The sequence below is a fragment of the Miniopterus natalensis genome, chromosome 12 (assembly GCF_054644295.1).
Source record: "Miniopterus natalensis isolate mMinNat1 chromosome 12, mMinNat1.hap1, whole genome shotgun sequence".
Classification (NCBI taxonomy): domain Eukaryota; kingdom Metazoa; phylum Chordata; class Mammalia; order Chiroptera; family Miniopteridae; genus Miniopterus; species Miniopterus natalensis.
Window position 1 is genome coordinate 27,058,748 of NC_142092.1, and position 22,056 is coordinate 27,080,803.

Below are 22,056 nucleotides of genomic sequence, written 5' to 3' on the forward strand. Positions count from 1 at the left end.
ATCCCTGTTTCAAATTTAGTTATATAAATAATATACAATAATATTGATTGTTTAAAAAATTTAAATGGAATTAATATAAACTGAAAAGTAAAAATTTATTTATCTTACCTCCTAATCCTGACCCCCTTGGCAGCTAGTAAGACGTTTGGAGTGCATTATTCCGAGCCTTTCATATTCATGATGGAATTTTCCTTTACATAAAATTTATGACTTACCTTCATCACTTAACAATATTTATGGGATATTGTTGTGGGTTAATATACAGATCCACTTAATTTTTTAATGCTTGCATACTATTCTATAATGTGGATATACCAGTTTTCTTTATTTCCTTCTGATGGAGATGTTAAAAATCATAACCGATATACTCATTAAAATTCCTGTATTATGAAAATTGCCATAAGCAAAAGATAAAAGACAAAAGAAAAATTAGGAGAAAACATTTGTGTTATGTCTAACTGATATAATATAATGTCCATAACATATATTCAACAAATATATAAGAAATATACAAGCTTTCCAATATAAAATTTTTAAAAGTACTGTGGTAAATAAGCTAAGTGAAGTCCCCAAAGACATCCAAATTTTAATCCCTGGAATCTGTAAATGTTATCTTATAATAAAAAGAGTCTTTGCAGATGTGATTAAATTTAAAGATCTTGTGATGAAGAGATTACCCTGAATTATCTCAGTGGGTCCTACATATAATCACATGTCCTTATAAGAGTCAGGCAGATTTGACTCAGAAGAGAAGGCAATGTGAAACCAGAAGCAGAGATGTGGCCATAATCCAAGGAATGCTGGCAGTCCCCAGAGGCTGAAAGAGACAAAAAATAAATTCTTTACTGGAGTCTCCAGAAGGAACCAGCCCTGCTGACCCCTTGATTTAGCCTTCATAGAATCTCTCACACTTCTAGCCTCCAGAACTATAACAGTATTTTTTGTTATTTTAAGTCACTAATTATGTGGTAATCTGTTGCAATGGTAATAGGAAAGTAATATAAATACTAATAAAGATTTCTATAAGGACTTCTAGCTGTTAGGCACTCTTTTATACATACAAATTAATAAACTCATTAAAAACAAATTAATTGTCACATCCATCTTCGCAGGATTCTGACGCACCAGGAATCATGATCACACACCCAGAAAGTGGCAAAGTAGGGATTTGAACTGAGGTAGCCCGGGTCCTGAGGTCCACATTTCTTACCATTATACTATTCAGCCTTTCTGGGAACTCTTAATCTCAGAAATAGAAGTTGATGTCCAAGGGACATAATTAGTCAGATTTAAAGGAGGGCTGTTTGTGGTTGCGGTGGCAATTAAAGATCGATAACAATGAGTGCTGGCAAAGATGTAGAGGGAAAAAAGTCTTCCTATCATGTGGTTGGCACTATAAACTGGTGTTCCTTTCTGTGGTGGTGGTGCTGGGCAGATCAAAATGGACAGTGTGCATTACTCTTGAGCCAAGCAATTCCACTTACAAATAAGTCCATCACAGCATTGTTTGCAATACCCTAAACATATTAACTATTTTTCTAGCTGATATCAATTGTACTTATTCATGAATATAATATCATTACTGTGAGCTTAAGCTAGTCCACTAGTATGAGTTTTAGTACCTCCTTCTTCCCACAGTGGGACATGTAAGAATAACCTTTGGGGATTTTTCAAAGTATTATATTTATTCTTCCAACTACCCTCCCTCCAAGAATAATATTTCTCACTAGGAACATGAGTTTCAAACTCTCATTACAAGGATCACTGCCACAGTAAGTAGCGCAGTTAACAGGATTGTGCTACATCTCTCAGAGGGCTGTAGTTAGATGAAAGGGTGGGAATCAGCAAAAAATGAAAGAACTGCTAGTATCTTCTGTGGCTTTTCTATGCCAGATTTGTGCTCATACCTTCTACACATCAGTGCATTTAAGCTTCACAAAATCCCAGGAAGCTGAAGCTGTATCTTCCACTGTGAAACTGAAGAAGCTAAGGCTCAGTGATATGAAGCAAGTTTACAAGGTTGCACAGTCAGCAAATGGAGAGGAAGGATATAAAGGCAGATCGGACTTTTCACTACATGGACCTTGATCAGTTTTTTAAATATTTAAGTCAAATTTGGCTGAGTCTTGCAAATCAAATGCACAAAGTGAAACAGGATTCATACTGAATGGGTTTCAGGTTCTAGATGAAGATCACTAATATGTGTTCAGTGATTTAAGCACACCAGGATGATCTCTCCTTAGGCCAGCGTAGCCACCCAGTTGTTCCTCTGTGGCCTCCTGGGCATTCAGCCAGGCTAGGAGTTCTCTTTTGACAGAGGTGAGAGAGAGGGACAGACAGTGGACCCCTATTATCCTACTCTAGGCGCAACATACAAAGTAAGACTGAAATGGTACAGATGTCACCTTTTGTTATTACTGCAATCTAGTGTTTCTCAGATTGCTTTGCGAGTTAGCTTATTATATGTGAGCCTGTGAAACCTTCTCTGCACCTGAGAAACTGGAGCTATTCGTTTGTCTGAATACTTCCCTGGAGGTTTCGATGGGAACAGCTCCCATCTGTTTACCACGGACAGTCAAGGGATTCAACTTCTGACTGTCTACTAGGTCCTCCGAATGCTCAGAGTTTCAGTGATAATTACTTATTCAAAAATATTAACTTTTAGATTTCTAATGAATGATACAGAGCCTGTACCAGATAATACAGGGTGAAAACTTTTCTGATATTGCTAGCAAAATTACATGTTTCATTGGTAAACTATAATTGAGAGAGAGTTTATAGAGCTGAAGATAATATAATTTTAGGCTAAAACATTGATGAGGTTAAATATGTCTATTTTCTGTCCTGCCTCATAGCAATTTTTTACATTTTTCAAAACATCTTTGTATATTTTCCTTTTATTTATTGCAAGATATTAAAATCGAATGTCTTTGAAATATTTTTTGCCTATACTCGAACAGGTTTTCCATTAACTTTTCCACTAGTACCATTTATACAAACTCTTTCTAGTTTCCGCTCATGAAAACTTTAAAAAATTATCATAATGTAAAATTTTATATAGTTACATAAATATCAGTTATATCAAATTTTCTATTTATTTATGAGCCAAATAATCATTTTCTTTGGTATAAAGGTTTTTATTTTTTTAAAGATATTTTCTTAAAATGTATTGTTCACAAATATGCTACACTATCCTAAACTATAATTTATTTGGTAAAATTTTGCAAGTGATAGTTCATTGGACATGTTGCTAGAGAGCTTGAGAAATATTATAACATTTTATTAAATAAACTTGTTAATAAATTCAGGATCTGTTAAAAGTATAACAAATTTTCTCATAATCAGTAACACATAGTCAAAAGATAAATTAATAAATACACATAAAAGTAAAAAAAAATATTTCTCTACACAAAGATCTGTTCACCTTTGTTACCCTTTATATATTTAGTTTTATACTTTTATATCACATACATACAGCGTGGGGCAGAAGGAGGTTCACAGTTGTTCATATGGAAAATAATACAATAATTAATAAATAATAATACAAGAATAAGCTCTGTGTTTCACACACAACTGTAAACCTACTTTTGTCCAACCTTGTATTTATTAAACACAAAGACCTTATTTTATTTGTCCTTTATGAAACCTATTTTTTACTCCCTTAAAAGAAATATTTTCAGATCTTTAATGATTCATTATTTTAAATAGAGTATTTTTATTTCTTAAAATCATTACCAAATAAGAAATGTAGCTGGCATGATTATAAATGAAATGTTTCTATTTATAGATTTTTAAAAGTGTTATGTTCTTGGCTCAAGTTACAAAATTTCTGTCTGATAAAAACAGAATCAGGCTCTCTGTTTCAGTTCAGGAGTTAGTGTTTTCTCATGCTCTGTGCGGTGTAAATTCTTAAGTGCTGAATTCCAGCAATTTTACTTGGCATCATAAATTAAGCTTTCTCTTGCTTTTGCTTTCTCTTCAAGAAAGTCTACCTTCAGGAAATGAAAATTGTTTGCTGTCCACAGGTGACTTACTCTCAATGATTCAAGAATGGGTAGATCAGTGCTGTTTATTTAGAAGACTTCCAAAATCAATACTTTTCAAAGAAAAAAATATCTCATAAATCCTCACCAAAAGGAGTCTTTGTTATAAAAATCTCAACTCTAGAGATATGAGCCATATAGTCAGTTGTACAACAAATTAAATCTAAATTATTTTTTTAGTTTTATTTGATGATAAAATTGTTCAGTGCTAATTATTTTACAGTAATTAATTCCATAAATAATTCGGTGTTTAGTATGTAGATAAATTATATATTTGAATTTTCGTGCAAAAGCTTATTCCCAGAAATAGGTAAATCCTCTGGATTTTGATAAGTGCAATGGCAGAACCTTATTTAGAATGTTATTTAACAGACTAGCCCTGGCCAGGTGACTCAGCTGGTTGGAGCATCATCCCGTACACCTAAAGACTTCGGGGTCAATCCCAGTCAGGACACATACCTAGGTTGTGAGTTCCACCCCCGGGTGGGGTGATTATGGGAGGCAACTGATCTATTTTTCTCTCTCTCATCTGTTTCCATCTCTTTCTCTCTCTTTCTCTCTCTCTTCCTCTCTTTGAAATCAGTAAAAAAATTCCTTGGTGAAGATTAAAAAGAAAAAGTTTCTATAAAAAAAGAAAAAACACCCACCCTAGCCAGGTTGCTCAGTTGGTTGGAGCATAGTTATGTATGCCAAAGTGTTGTGAGTTCAATCCCTGGTCAGGGCATGTACAGGAGCCAACCAATCAATGTTTTCTCTCACATAGATGTTTCTCTCTTTCTCTCTCTCTCTCAAAAAAAACCCCCAAAAACACAAACAAAAAAAACAACAGTGGAAACATTCTCAAGTGAAGTTAAAACTAAATAACTAAAAGTCATAAAGTTAGGTTATTCAAAAAAACTAAATAACTAAAAGACATAAAGTTATATTTTAACATCTCCACAGATCAATGCTATATTTATATAAAAAATATTATTTTATTATAACTGTTTAATTACCATAATTTATTTCATCATATTTATTAACTTAAGAATCTTGTATCATTCTAGAATTTAGTCATTCTAAGGTGTATAGGTTTGGGAATGATGACTTTGGTTGTGCAAATGCCTGTGTGAGACCCATAAAGAGACTGTGTTAAACTGTAGGCTGACATCTCACAAGGAAAGCGGTAAAACCTCTGGCTGATCCTTTCCAACCTCTCTATTTACGCCCATTAAATAATCTATAACCTTTGCTTTGAGGAAACCTAGACATCTTCGAAGAGCTTTGATTACAAGGTCTTTAACCCAGCGTGAACAGGTTGTCTTGGCCACGCTGCCCTGTAATAAAATGGAATTTCAGAGTTGCCTCAGCCACTGTGTCCTCTGTGCCTAGGGTATAAACTCTGTGTGAGTCTGGGCGTGTATTGTACGGCGTTCTCCGGCTCAGTATATGGCAGCTGCACCCTTGAAGTTTCTCAGGCCAGATAAGAGTCATCTTTGATTCCTCTCTGCCTCTCACACACTCATATCCAATCCATCAGCAAATCCTGTGAGTTATACAATCACAATATCCCTGGAACTTCACCTCTTTTTACTCTCTCCACTGCTACCACTCTGCTCTAAGCCATCGAGAGGTCTTGCTGGATTTTTGCAGAAACATCCCACCTAATCTTCCCACTTCCACCTTTGTATCGATCACCCTAATGGTGCTCACAACACATACTGAACTTTTGAAAATAAAGTAGAATCATTCCTTATCTCAATACCCTCTGCTGAGGATAAAGTCACAGTTCTCACGGCAGCCCCTAGGGCCCTAAATAAGCAGAACCTTCCCTCCTTGCCTCTCTCCTTCCCTCCCTCCCTCCCTCATGTCATTGTCTCAAACATCACCATCTAATGAGGCTTTGCCACTTTCTTTAAATGTGTAGCTGTTCATGACCCCCACAAATCCCCCTCTCCTATACTTATCAATATCAGAATATGCTCTCTTTATTTACTGCTATAGCCCAGTTCATAAAATAGTGCCTGGTATATGAGTTGTAAATAGAATGTGCTTCTACACAGACTTTATGTGCATAGAAAGGTGTATTAGGTAGTTGATTCCACAAAAGAGAAAAATAATCAGCCTATTAGTTTAGAATCTATATTTCTGTTCTTAAAGCTAACTGCATATTAATTTAGGAGATCCCATAGGCCTTGATCTGAAGTTCAGCACATGAAAATGATATAAAACCATATTGATTTTATGAATTAAAACTTATAAAATGAAATCAGCTATCAATGAATACTTCCTACAAAAGGAACTGTGCTAGACAGTGGGATTTAATGAACTACAAAGGATTGTTTCTGTTTATAATTTAATTAATAAGACTGAAGAGAGTGGCTGAAACTATATGCATAATAAATATTGAAACATGATAAGTCATTTATCCTTACTGGGCCTTAGGTCCCTCAGTTGTCAAATGTGTTTAATGGGGGGAAAAAAAAACAGTCATTTTTAAAATTTTACTTGTTGAGATTTTTGAGGGCCATTTAAAAATCTTTTAAAAGCTCCCGTAGAGAATCTAGAGTGGTTGCCTATAGAAAAGGCTGCTGAGTGTCTGAACTTCAGACCCCAAGCCCTGTCTATGCACCAATACCACCTCCTTCTACTAGAAAACTCTTCATCTATGAGTTTTATGTATTGCCCTGACACCTAAGATTTTGTTTGAGCAAAGAGGCAAGACCCTCCCCAAAATTATGATTGGTATAGTGCTTCTTCCACAACCCTTAAAAATAAAAATCTATAACCATTAGCATTTTCATTCTTCCATATTTGATTTTACTTAATTCCTGGTAAAATCAAAGAATAAAAAAGATTGGTGCATGTGTGTTTTAATCAAAAGATCTATACAAAAATTTTGTCATAATTATTCTCAGTCAGTGGTTCTCCCGCCAACAGTATTTATAACTTATTTAAATTTAAAGAAATGATGACACTTTTCTGACTGTCATGTTCTTTTATTTTGTCCAGGGATTCTTCCAAAAGATGTGGTTGAGAACCTATGCCAATTTCTGAAAGAGCCCATCTCTGCTGGGCGACTAGAAAGCACGCAACCTCCTCTATAAAAATAAGTAAAGAGATTCATCACACAGCCTGGGAAAAATTCTTCAAAGCATTGAAGGCTATTATTAGAAACTACAAAAATAAGACATTTTAAATTCCATTTCCATTTAATTTATTTATTTTTCTCTTCTAGGCAAGCTTACAGTTTAGTCTTCTACTTCCATAGAAATATGAGATACAGCAAATTAAAAAGACAGTCCTAGCACTTCCAAATATTCATTAGCTTCAGTATCACATCATGGACTTGAATTCCTCTCTCTCTTATTTAATTTCTTTTTTTTTTAATTTTTAAATTTTATTTTTGTTTAAAATATTACAGATGTCCCCTTTTCTCCCCAATGACCCGTTCCACCCTGTCCCCTCCCCCTCCCCAGCCCCTCTCCCCACCATTGTCCCTGTCTTTGGGTTGTGCATATATGCATACAAATTCTTTGGTTACTCTCTCCCCCTCCACCCACCTGCCCTACTCCATCCCTCTGACATTCATCAGTCTCATCTATGCTTCCATGTCATTGAATCATTTCTGTTCATCAGTTTATTAAGTTCTTTAGATTCCACATATAAGCGAGATCACGTGATGTTTGTCTTTCTCTGCCTGGCTTATCTCACTTAGCGTAATCTTCTCAAGGTCCATCCATACTGTCCCAAAGGGTACGAGATTCTTCTTCTTTACAGCTGTGTAGTATTCCATGGTGTAAATGTCCCACAGCTTTTTTATCCACTCATCTACTGATGGGCACTTGGGCTGTTTCCAGATCTTAGCTATTGTAAACTGTGCTGCTATGAATATTGGGATTTAAATTTTTTATTGAATTTATTGGGGTGACCTTGGTTAATAAAATTATATGTTTCAAGTGTACAATTCTATAATACATCATCTGAATATTGTATACTGTGTTTACCACCCAAAGTCACGTCTCCTTCCCTCACCATCTATCTCCCTTTACCCTCTTCTACCTGCCTTCTCCCCCCTTTCCCTCTAGGAATCACTATGCTGTTGTCTGAGTCTATGAGCTGTGGTTGTTTTGGGGTTTTTTGCTTAATCCCTTTACCTTTTTCACTCACCCCCCAACTTCCCTCCACTTGGACAGCTGTCAGTCTGTTCTATGTATCTATGAGTCTGTTTCTATTGTATTTGTTTATTTAGTTTGTTCATTAGATTCCACATATAACTGAAATCATATGGTATTTTTATTTCTCTGGCTGGCTTATTTAATTTAGCTTAATACTCTCCAGGTCCATCCTTGCTGGCGCAAAAAGGTAAGCTTTCTTTCTTTCTTTCTTTCTTTCTTTCTTTCTCTTCTTTCTTTCTTTCTTTCTTTCTTTCTTTCTTTCTTTCTTTCTTTCTTTCTTTCTTTCTTTCTTTCTTTCTTTCTTTCTTTCTTTCTTTCTTTCTTTCATTTCCCTCTCTCTCTCTCTCTCTCTCTCTCTTTCTTTCTTTTAACAGACAAGTAGTATTTCACTGTATAATTGTACCAAAGCTTTTTTATACACTCATCTGATGGACATTTCGGCTGCTTCCAAATCTTGGCTATTGTATATTACAGCGCAATGAACATAGAGGTGCATATAGTCTTTTGAATCAGTGTTTCAGGTTTCTTCAGATATATTCCCATAAATTGAATCACTGGATCATAAGGCAGCTCCATTTTTAATTGTTTGAGGAACCTCCATACTGTTTTCCATAGGGCCTGCACCAGTCTGCATTCCCATCAACAGTGCATAAGGGTCCCCTTTTCCCTACACCCTCGCCAGCACTATGGTTTGTTGATTTATTGATGGAGCCATTCTGACAGGTGTGAGGTGATATCTCACTGTAGTTTCAATTTGCATTTCTCTGACAATTAGTGACATTGAGCATCTTTTCATATGTTGATTGGCAATCGGTATGTCCTCTTTGGAGAAGTGTCTGTTCAGGTCCTTTGCCCATTTTTTAATTCAATTGTTTATTGTTGCTTTTTTAGTGTTGGGTTATATACATTCTTTATAAATTTTGGATATTAATCCCTTATCAGATGTATCATTGGTGAATATATGTTCCCATTCTGTGGGTTGTCTTTTCATCTTGTTGATGGTTTCCTTTACTGTGTAAAACCTTTTAAATTTGATGAAGTTCCATTTGTTTATAATGAAGTTGCCTTCTAAGTATAATAGAGTATGTTTGTTCCAGGTCTCCTAGTTTGGGAGTCTATTCTTCAAGCACAAGGGGTACAGTGCTAGCTCTTATATGAGGATTTCTAAGTCGAGGTCCATTAAAGCTACGTACAATATCTAATTTTTATGATTCTCGAAGGTATTTATGATACCCTTTTTGAGATATTGGCCAATAATTGTTGTGTGTATTAGTGATTCCTCATTTTGGATGACAAAAGAAGAAACAAAAAAAGTGTTTTATACCCAGTTCTAATGTGGCTACAGGCACAGTAACAACAACAACAAAAAGCATATTCATTCACTGATGATAATTCCTCCGTACAGCCCAGAACTCCCAAGGAAAGGATAGTAAAATGGGAGGTTAAATAGCATTTGTAAACTAGAGCTATCTCTTTGTAGTTTAAAAACTTTCTAAACATTTCATTAAAAAGGTTTACCATATATACTTTCCACCATTGACCACTTTGCACATCCAATAAGAAATGTTTTCTTACACTTTATTTTATATCATAAGTAAATTCTTCATAGAATTTTATATCATTTTTATACCATTTCTTTCAAAAAGCAGTAAGTTAAGCTTGGTAATTAATAACACATTTGTTATCTTACCAAAGAAATCCTAATTTATAGATTTCAAAAGTATTATAGATTTAAAAAATGGTGAATGGAGATACTATTGACAAGCAGTGAGCCCATATTGACCCACTGCGAAACAGCAAAAAATTGTTCCAGGAGGTAACTGAATTTTAAGAACAGAAAATGTGCCTTTTTTTATTCATCTGGGACAGATACATCTCTTAGAAATGAAGTTATACAAGACGCATTAGTTGCTGTTTCTCTGACAATGTTGACAATGAAGTACCATGAGGGACCCCATTCTGGCTTTCACACATGTCCTCCTTGAACTGTAGATATCACACTGTGTTGTTGCTTGTAGTCAGTTGATATTTTAAAATATAGTCTTGTTCCTTTATAAAGTGGAAAGAAAACCCACAAATATGTGTTCCTGAATCCAGATATATGTATTTATATTTAATATGCCTATATATGTATTACTGCTAGAGGAAGAATTTAGCACTATATCTCTCAAATGCACCATTCAGAAGCTTTTGAGGAAAAAACCATAGAAATGCTATGTAAATATTTAATATGTTTTTACTTCCCAATTATATATTTTCCCTCCCCTCATCTGTTTGGGATATAAAAGGGAAATAGTTTTCCAAGTGACTTAGTACTAGATGTTTAATTCCATTCAACTTTTTAAAAATAGCCACCCTTTTAGCATGTGCTTTGTTCTTAGCTCACGTCTCCATTATTGGACTCATGAATGACAAATGTTGGCTCTTCCAAAGGGAGTTTATGAATTATTATGGTAAATGTGTAAGTATCCAACACATACGAAGAAAATCCAGGAGAGGTAGAAGGTTTTGATTCTTAGTCACTCCTGGATGTCCATTGCTAGGAGAATTTCTCACACATGATAGGCATTCAATAAATAGTTGTGTAAAATGTAGTTGACATAGTAGTTATTACATAAACAAAATACCAAGGGAGGAATCAAATCTTTCTTATAGATAGCAATTTTTATACTTAAGCTCAACCTTAAAAGTTCAGCATTAGGTTTAAATCCAGGAGTCATGAAATAAAATACAGTTTAGAAAACAATACAAAAAAAAGTTATCATTTATAAAATTGAGTAGTCCCAGGAAAGAACAAGATATCAGTCCTGTAAAAGAATATTAATTTAAATTAAAGTTATCAGTGGCTGTAAATATTATGAAAAGGAATTACTAAATATTAATAAGCAGAAGTGTAACATGATCAAATGGATATTTGGAAGATATGTCTGGTGATAATGTGGAAGATGAATTGAAAGGAAGACTGGGCATTTTCAATTGTAAGGGTTATACAAAAAAGGACACTAAAAGCATTTAAATTCTCACCAAAATTTAGTTGTATATCTTTGACTCACAGCATGGCCCTCAAATAATCTGCCTTTCCATTGAAAGTTAATAAAATGTATTTAAACATACAAAAAAAAAAATTTTTTTTTCTGGAAATAATCCCTTTAAATAAAATAAGTTGAGAAACTTCGGACTAAAAATATTTAGTCATGTATCAGGATATCAATAGGTCACACCTATTTTGCACTGCAATTATTTCTGATTACTTCATTTTAGTAGAATTTAAGGGAATTTCTATCAATGATTTATATATCTGTAGCACTTTGCCTTAATCAGTATTTTTCTGCAACTCAGTGAAAGATGTTATAAATAATAGTGTATCACATCTAGATCTTCACATAACACAACCAGAAATCTTTTCCTATTATTATATCTGTTGTTAAAAATTATAAAGCTATTCATAATCAAACAATAATTTACTATTATTTAAAGAAAGTATACAGATTAATAGAAGTAACTTGTAATTGCTAAATAGCATTTATCTTATATTCATTTTAATATACTGGTTAGTTTTTGTGTACTGGATTAGAACTTTATTGCATTATACTTTTTTACATCTTATATATTTACTGATATATTGCTAATTTTTAAAAACAGTTATATCATCATTCATTTTACTTTGAGATAATTCCTCAATTTACCTACTTCAGAGATGCAAACAAACAGGCCCAGACACACACTTGGCCTTGTCCAATCAACGAATAATCTTCAAACAGCCGATTTTTAGAAAACAACTTAATATAAATTTTCCAAAAATTTATACATCTTTTGTTAGCAAATGAGATCTTATTTTCCTAACCTTGCCTAATTCTAAGTTAAAATGTTTCCAGCTCAGATTTTTTTTCTTTTATCTGTTCTGGTTACCCTGAGATAAAAGACTGCCCACTTTTTACCTTTCCTCTCTTATGGCTTTGCCAACCTTTCTTGCCCCCGGTATCATACACCTGTCAGTCTACAGGAAATAGTCTTCTTCAGCTGTCTAATGCCCCAAATGAAAAACATCAAACTGTCAGATTTTTAGAATCACTTCTATTAAAGGACAATTTAAACTCTAAACTCCATATACTCACCATAAATATTAAATTTGAAAACATCATGATTTTTGTTATGAAAGCTGACTTCTACAAGGAAAATAAACAGAATCTTTAGTTCCTAGAATGTACTATAACCAAATTGCTGAAACATCCTTACTAGAGACCATCTGCAAAGATATGAAAAATGTATATAAAAAGTCATGATTATGTTGTGTTGAGATGGAATTTTATCTGTATTTCTGTTAGTCTGTAATAGCTGTGAAAGTAAGGGTCTGTGGCTCTTCTTTTCACTGTCTCACCAGAGCCCAGCATATTGCCTCTACATGGTAAGCACTTGGTACACCTGCTGAATAAATGAATGAATGGATACATGACAATCAGACTGAGCCAGATGCCATTAAAGCCATTACCAACATCCAATGGGGCCTGATTGGGAAAGTCATCTGAAGAAAATAGGCTTAGGAGCAAGTTGGAAGAAGAGCTTAATTTCACAAAAAAGCTGACTGGACTCAGGAATTCATAGCACATTTCCAGCGAATAGTGACTGGGTTTAGTGGACTTCAAGTTCAATTTAATTTTGGGAGCTAATAATTGCTGCATCCCGATCATGCTGCAGAACTGTTTTATAGCTGTATCTTTGCCAATTTAGCTACATATTTGCAAACAATGTCTCTATGAAGATCAAGACAGAGATGAGAGGGGAGATATTGTCAAAAATCTTCACAACCTTTTATGAAGGGCCACTTTTATGGAAATAGAAGGTGAAGTCATGCATAACATTAAATCAATTTCTTTGTAGTCCCCAAAGTGTCCTTTCCTCTCCTTTAGAGAAACCATAAATAGCTTTAGCTAATATAAATAGCCCAAAGCCACATTTAGCCTAATGCAGCTTAAATGAGATTTTAACCCTAGACCTTTCTTTTTAAAAAGCTTACTTTCTAATTGGATAGTGCATTTTATAGAAAACTGAAGAATATAATGTTGATTAGGTTCATACAATGAAGGAAAAGTTGCCACCCGAAGGTCAACATCTGTTGACTCTGAAAATGACAACCAGTATTCACAGTTGGAGATAATGACTGTCTATGAAGGGCTTATTAGCAATTCTAGCTCATAATTTCCAGAAAATTCAGAATAGATGCAAGTGTAGTAAAATCTGAAGGAGACGGTTTTTCTCATGAAGCACTTTTTGTAAGTCCTGCCCACACAGCTTGTAGGTTAATAGAGGTGCGACAATAAGGTTAGACACAATCAGCTTTGATTGTGGGCTTTTCAGAGCTGGTTCATTTTTGCCTGGAGTTCCCCACACAAGAATGCAATTAAGAAACAAGCAGCTTAATGACATTAATGACTGGCACTCATGTTGCAAAGGTGTCCGATCAATCACAAAGTCTGAATCTGAATCAGGCACAGGCCCTTCTCAATATGTTCCTTTTGTCTCTACCAGTCTTGCTGGGTCTTTGCAGTGCCTCACGAGAGACAGTATGAGATACAGAATGGACAAATCACTTTCTAGATCATGGGAGCCAGTCAGTTCCTTTGTGACTATTGGCATAGTTAGCAGGCTGTATTCAGGGTTGCAACTCTAAAGGTTCTCTATGATGGCAACAGTTGACATTTATTTTAATTCTCAACTTCTCAGAAGCTGCTTTTCCAAGTTCTTCTTAGGTGAAGTGAAGCTAAAGAGTTTCTAGGAGTATTTATTAAAATATTATAAAGCTAGATACGCATATAAACATATCTGTGTGTATTCTTTCTCTGATTTCATTATATTAGACAATTATACTTTTAATCATAATGCATGCTATTTAAAATAAAATTATTTTTAATTCCTGGAAAAGTAAGCACATGGTATAATGTAAATGAAATTGGTCTGTCTTTATATCTAAATAGACAATAGACTGAATGTAACCAATTCCAAACTAAATGGAAAACAATAAATGTGACCATTTAGTGTAGTTTCCAAAATATTACAAATGCCTTTGAGCAACAATGCAAAGAATAGGAGCATATACTCTTTCAGGAGACTCTTCAGATGATGGATCTTCTAGTACATATGTTCAGAAGCCTGTTTTAATTCCTTAATTAAAGATGGCAAAAATAAACTTTTACAGAAAATCTCATTTTTCTTTGTACAGTCTGTTCACAGGAAGAAAGAAAAAGTTCAGCGTAACAGCAAAACAGTAATTTCTCTCTTAGGAAAGTACAGATTCCAGAGAATCACAGAATAGAAACTTATCAGTAGAGAAGCTGTTGTATTAGGTAAAGATGTTACCTAAAAAAAAAAATACATTTTCAAGTCCAATCAATAAATATATTTGTAATACCTATATAATGTCAAATATATTCCAATTGCTTGAGACAGGGTCATTCTAAAATAGTCTGCACTATTGCCCTCTTATCTGTACAATTATTTTAAATTTTAAACACTATTGAGCGGCACATCCTCTGGTTTAATAATTATATTTGGGCAAAATAACTGTATTTAACCACTTTGTTTCTTTCCTTCATTCATTTGATACTTAGAATTATTGAACTGACTTTTAAGGTTATTGCCTATATTTTATGTATTCTGGAAGCTGCAAAGAGACCTACATATGATTTCCCAGGCATAGAACTAAAGCTACTGGAAGTATTCACCAAACTCTACATCTTGCCTCATTTCAGACCTAATGATAGTGTACAAGTCCCTTCCCTGTAACATAAGGTCACTGTAAGTCCACAAACCTTTAGGGGTAAAAAAAGATAAACTGAAATGAATTTTATCTGGTTTAAATTCAGAGCTACATGAGCAGAAGCAAGAAATTAAATTTCAACATAAGATTAATATCTGACATCTCACAAATCCCCACAGAGAGAAAAGATTTCATTCACATCAGCCTCCAGTCCAGTTATCCATGTATGCTCACAGTGTTTATGGAACCAGATTTCGTTTGTGTCTAAATAAGTCATTTGCTGGAAAACTATTAAAATAAGAGACTACCTAATGCCAAATCTCTCAAATATATGATCAGACCTTTCTGAATTCCTTATTCAGACAAAAGAGAATTGAAGTCTACTGATGGGAGAGCAAATGAGAGGCAGGAGGAGGGAGGATAGCAGGATGCACATTGGATTTAAGAGCCACATTCCCTTTGGATGCCTTACACGTGTCACTTGACTCTATTTTATAGATGTATGTGTCTTTCATTTTTCATTAGTTAACTAAAACTCTATCTTTCTCCACTAGCTGCAAGGTGCCAGCTTATATTTTACCTCTTACTCATAGGAGGATTTCAGGGACTGTTTTTGTATTGAATGTATTAGAATGGGACTTAGAGATCATCTCACAGAATGTCTTTTTGGTTTTTTTTTAAGTAATGAAAATGAAACCTAGAGGGAGAACTGGCTTTGCAAATGTAGAAGAGCTAGTCAGTGGTACTTGGGGCCCCAAACTGAGTTTTCTGACTCTCACACTAGACTTCTTTGAGAGGCATTTTCTCATGAACATGATTAGCTCTGTTAATACATTTCTACCCCTCACTACTCCTATCAACACAATTTACTTGCTCTAAATGTGACTGAAACAGAAAAAAATGATATCTTAAAACAGCTTATTTAATAAAATATGCCAAGCACCCATGCAATTCATAATAAAAATTCTCTAAGAATTAAAATGTGTTTTAATTTAAATTGATTTATTATAACATGGGCTGTGGAGGCTTTTGATAGGCATGAAAAACAGTAAGGCCATTGCTATCCAACAAGAGTAATCCTCAGCTCCAGACCACTTGATTAAAGACAGCACTCTAACAATTCTGTCTGCCCTACATCAACTTTTTATTTCTACTAGATTGTCTCCATAACCATGAAACAAGATTTTTAGAAAAACTGAACTTTCATTCATCCCACTTTCTCTGCTATCTGCCCCCTCCCCATTTCTTGACTTCTTTCTGCTGTGAAATTCCTGAAATTGTTGTTTGTACTCCTTTTCTGCCATTTATCTTCTCATTTTCTGTCTTAAGACTGCCCCAGTCAGACTTTTACCCCAGCACTCCATCAAAACTTGTCAATTTCACCAGTGCCCTCCAAATTGCTAAATCAAATGACCTAGTCTCACAGCCCCTCCTTATTTAAACTTGTCAGTAGCAGTTGACACAGTTGATCATTTATTCTTTCTGATACCATTTTCTTCTTGGCTTCTGTGATACTTTGAATTTCCTTCCCTTTACTGGTTTCTCTTTTGCCCTCTCCTTGACGTGTCTTTCATCTTCTGATGTCTTAATGTTGAAGGGCTCCAGGGCTCAGCCATTAGTTCTCGTCTATTTTATGCCTCAACTTAGTCCCTTGTGTGCTCATCCAGTATCACTGCATTAAAATACCTTCTTTGGGAATCTTCTAAAATGACTCCCAGATTTATATTTTCAAGCCAGATCTTTCTCATGAACTCCAAACTTATGTATCCAACTGCCTACTTCACTTATCCACTTGGATATTTAAAGCCATCTCAAATGCAACATGTCCACAAAGTGTGGCCCTCACCTTTATCACCTTCTCCGCCCTCATCATCAAATGATCGTAGTTTTATCAATTTAGCCTTTCAAACTAAAAAATCTTTAAGCCACTCTTAGCTCCTTTCTTTATCTCATATGCCATGATTGTACATAATAGAAATGTTCTTAGCTCTGCTTTCAATATATATTCAGAATCTAATTCTCACTACGTCCATTCCTAAAACTCTGGTCCAAGCCATTGGGTGGACCAAGGTCTGCCTGCTTTTACTCCTACTCCTTGACAATCATTCTTAATAAAGCAGCCAGAGCGGTCCTTCTATAAATTAGGCCGCATGTATCACCCTCTGGCAATGGTGTTTCATTTTATCCAGACTCTGCAATGACACCATAATGTGTAGCTCCCCACTGCCTCTTGTCCTTGCCTCTTCTTTTCTTCCTCATTGCATTGCAGTTACACTTTCCTCCTTGCTGTTTGGAATTGCCAGGCAGGATCTTGCCTTAAGGTTATTGCACTTGTTGTTTCTTCTACCTGGAGTTTTTACCCCCAGATATCTCCAGGAGCAATTCCATCACTTCCTTTATGTCTTTGCTCAAACCTTACCTTCTCAGTGATGAACACCCTTTATATTCTACTTACCTATCCCATCCCTAATTCTCTGAATTCCTCTTATCATTATCTCTTTGATCTTGTTTACTTTTATTTCATAGCACTCATCTCCTAGAATATTAGATGGTTTACTTATTGATTATATTTATCATTTATTGTCTCTATGTTCTCATTAGAATATAAGTTCCATAAGGGCAGAATTTTTAAAAAATTCATTGGAAAAGTTAATAAATTTTAAAGATTATACTTTAATATTGTAAAACTTTATTAGTGCATAACCTCTATTGTAATGCTAAATTATACATTGAGATAGTGCAAGAATCACGACAACTACCAAAAGAAGTAAAATATTCCCTTTTATTGAGGTATGCCTTAGTAAGAAAATTTCATCTTGTTGTGGTGGAAAGAATTCTAAAATGTCCTTCAAGATACACATTCTGTTCAATCCCTCACATGATTAGATTATGTCCTATAGTACAATTGACTTTAAGAAGGAAAAATTATTATGAGTGATACTGACCTATAAATAGCCCTGTGAACCTAAAAGGAACCAGGCATTTCCTAAAAATGAGAGTTGATATGTGATGGTTGATGGTTTTTTAAAAAAAGAGGAGTCTCTTTTGCTGGCTTTTATACGGAGGAGGCCATGTAGCAAGGAACTTAGAACAGGCTCTAGAAGCTGAAAGCAACACCTTTGCCAAAAATCAGCAAGAAAGGCACCTCAGTCCTATAACCACAGGCACTGAATTCTGTCAACAAGCTGAATGAGGTTGGCTTGGAAGCAGGTTCTTTCCCAGAGCTCCCAGATGATTCTTAACTACAGAATTGTGAGCTCACAATGAGTCTTCTTTTAAGCTACTAACTTTCTGGTAATCTATTATACAACAATAGAAAACTAATATATTTATTGTTGTTGCTTAGTTTTGTTTCTGATTTTTATTCCTCAGCCTTACTTTTAAATTGCAAATCATTTGATGCTCATGTCTTAACCTGGAAAAACTTTCAGAAGCAGGAATTTTCTTAAAACTCATGAAAAGAAGGTTAAAATAACCAGAAGTAAAAATCCTATGCAAAGGGACTGCAAAATAAATTGAAGCAGAGGTTAATGACTGCATTTTTAGAGTGCTTGACTTTGTAACATATAGAAATGGACTCTTGCCCCATCACTTCCAGTAATTACTCTATGACTATATGCAAAGCATTTAACCTACTTTGATTTTATTTTTATTATTCATTAAATGAAGGAATTTTACTAAATTAACTCTAAGACTTATTCCTGCTGTAAAATTCTATGATTAAGTAATTTTGTGGATCTAAGATAATCTCTGATTCTCTATATTCACAAAGAAATATAATATTTTTATATAATTTAAATATTGAATTATGTATGTGAAGTATTACCTTGTGAGTTTGGTGACGAACAATAGAATACATAGGCAATTTGTAACATCAGTTGAATAAATATGGTATAAATATGTCAATATGAATTAAATGTCAAATGTTTTAGCATTTCAGTGAGAGTTGAAAACTAAGCCTAACTTGTCTAGTGAAAATTTAATAGCATTGTTTTGACCACCAGAGGGCTCCCATGTGATTTATCCTTGCATTAAAATTTGGAAGAGTTGGGAAATTGTAGGATACATTAATATATTAATTGAGAATACAATCACCAAGCAATACAAGTAAATAATCACATTTTATTTTTATGAATATTATAATTATAATAAATCTCTTATATTTTAGAAAAATAATTTTGTATAAAATCATTGAGTAAAGACTCAAATCATAAAGTAACAGAATTGCTTCTACCCTTACATGCATGACTTATTCTCAATCCCTTTCCTACAAATTTAAAGAGATATTCCTTTCCCAGACATTTACAGTTATTAAAACACTGAAAAATAAAGATATTTCTACAGACTATAATACTCTAATATGAAATATATAGGCATGATTTATAGTAATTATTAACCTGCCATGTTCATAAGAAAGCCTCTACAGTTAAATTTGGAAAATTATTCCAAGTTGGCTATATTTTTCTCTAAATGTGTTAGAAACCTACTAAGATTCATAAATAAAAACTGCCTGGCCGGCGTGGCTCAGTGATTGAGCATGGACGTCCGAACCAGGAGGTAGCAGTTGGATTCAGGGTCAGGGCACATGCCCGGGTTGCGGGCTGGGTCCCCAGTCGGGGGCATTAAAAAACCAACCAGAAGTTTTGTGTGAAGGCAGCAGAGTGAAGAGTTTTTCTCCTGACAGATTCCAGAAGCTGAGTTAAGTGCAGAATTTCATGAAAACAAATGAGGTCCTTTTTTTTATATTGCAGGTAAAATTTCTAATAAATTTGCTTCAGGTATAAATATATATTATTAGGAAATTTTAATGAGTAACCTCAAATTTGAGAAATCTGTTTGATCCCTTGCGAGAGACATAAAATGTCACTTATGCATGTATTATCTTAAATTTGTAATGGGTTAGCACACCTCAGAAAACTGGAATTAACTTTACTAAATTCTTAACCTATTAGGTTTTCTTTAAATAGCAATGCCGGGGCTAACATTTACTAAAGTAGCTGTGCTCTGTTTCTTGATAGTAGGAGGCTTCCTGTGTACGCCTGTGAGTGTCTCTGTCTGTGTGTGTCTGTATGTAGTATTGTAGTTGTGCCTCTCTGTGTGTATGTTAGTCCTAGAAAGAAAGAAATATTTTGAACGTTATTGGAAGGCCCAGCCTGTGCGGCTCAGTGGTTGAGCATCGACCTATAACCCAGGAGATCGTGGTTCGATTCCTGGTCAGGGCGTGTGCCGGGTTACAGGCTTGATCCCCAGTGGGGGCCATGCAGGAGGCAGCTGATCAATGACTCTCATCATTGATTTTTCTCTCTCTCCCTCTCTCTGAGATCAATAAAGATATATTTTTTAAAAAAGAAAAAGAAAGTACTAGGAAGAGCAGTTTCTGTATTCAGGTTGCTAACTGTTCTTGACCATAAAAATTTCATAAGATAGGGATATGATGTTTGAAAACCCTTCCATGGGTAAATATAAAAGCATCCAGTTTTATAACTACTATTTTATGCAAAAATGGCAATAACACAAAATATTTTGTAATCAAAGTGCTGCTTTTTGTTAGCCAGCATAGAAAAATCAAGTAACAATGTTAATTAGCCTTAATAAACTTTTACATAACCAGATTGGCAAGACTTCCCAGATGCTGTTGAAAGTGTATATGGGGTTTAATTGATATTACAACTTTGTAGGACATTTTAAAAAATGTCATATTTTAAGAGGTCCATATTCTTGATTTGAAAATTCCACTGCTAGGAATATACCTTAAGAATTTTTCAAAAAAATATCCAAAGTAATGTATAAATACTTTTTGAAATATTATTTGTGTTTATCAGCCACCAAAACAACTTAAACTTCTAACAATAAAGAGTCACTGGATAAATTATTTTACATCTCTACCGTGGGATACTATGCAGCCTGTTAAAAAGTGAGAGTGCACTGCATGTGCCCACAGGGAAAGATCTCAAAGATACATGATTATGTGGGGGACAAAAATTTAGGTACTAAAAAATGTATATAATGGGCAGTATGGTCACTTTTGTATAAATAGTGGAAAGAATATGTAAGAGCTATTTATTTATTTTTCTAAAAATACATCATAAGGAACTCTTGACAAAGGAGGGAAAAGATGAAAGATGGATTTTATGTTCTATTTTTGCTTCACAGTATGACTTGCATTTATATGCCAAAAGCATACATTAGTGTTTCATTGTTTGAATGATTGTTTTAGTTGTTTTTGTTTTATTATCAAGGATTAGCTTGTCAGTAGGATTATTGAATATTTTCTTTTCTTTTTGTATATCAGCATTAAGATAGCATTCTTATATGAATAATAAGGCTCTTATTATTGAACTCTAATTATATGCCAGACTGACTTATTTAATCTTCACACAGGCCATTTGACAGATACAGAAATGGAGTCACAGAGTTTAAACAAGTAGCCCAAAGCGATAAGTGGAGCCATACTATGAACTCAGCTGAGCAGCTCCACAGCCTTCACTCTTAAGCCTTACAGTCTGTTGCTCATGCATACATTAGAATATATGTTTGAGACATTAGCAGCCCCTAAGTCCTTTCTAAATTGAAAAGAGAAAATAAGACCAGCTCTTCAGTGTAATTTATTTCCCAGCCAACACGTGTCTTTCCAAGGTTGCTTGGTTTTCTCCATGACTTGTCTTTTTTATAATGTTCCTAGGCTTAATATTTTTCTTCCCTGAATGATAATGCCTCTCATCTAGTGAGGTTCACCTGAACACCTTAAAGGAGTTTTAAATGGTGTGTCCTTTGGTACTCGAGAACTAGAGTACATAGAATGCATACTGTTCCCTTTCCCAAGCACCTTCATCTGTTTCTCTTCTTCTTTCTAGGAAATCTCAACAAATATTTATTAATCATCTGGAATTCTTCCAGTGCATGTCCCCTTACAGGCTATACTGTGTTTGGCTTACCTTTGTTTCTTCTCTTCATATTTGACTTTCTACAAGATAGCTTTAGAAATTTCAGTTTCCTCTGCAAGCTGAAATGATGTACAACTCAAATCTTTCCCTCTTCAAGCTGAAATGATGTACAACTCAAATCTGTACATTTTGCTTCTTGCTGATGGGAGATATTGAGA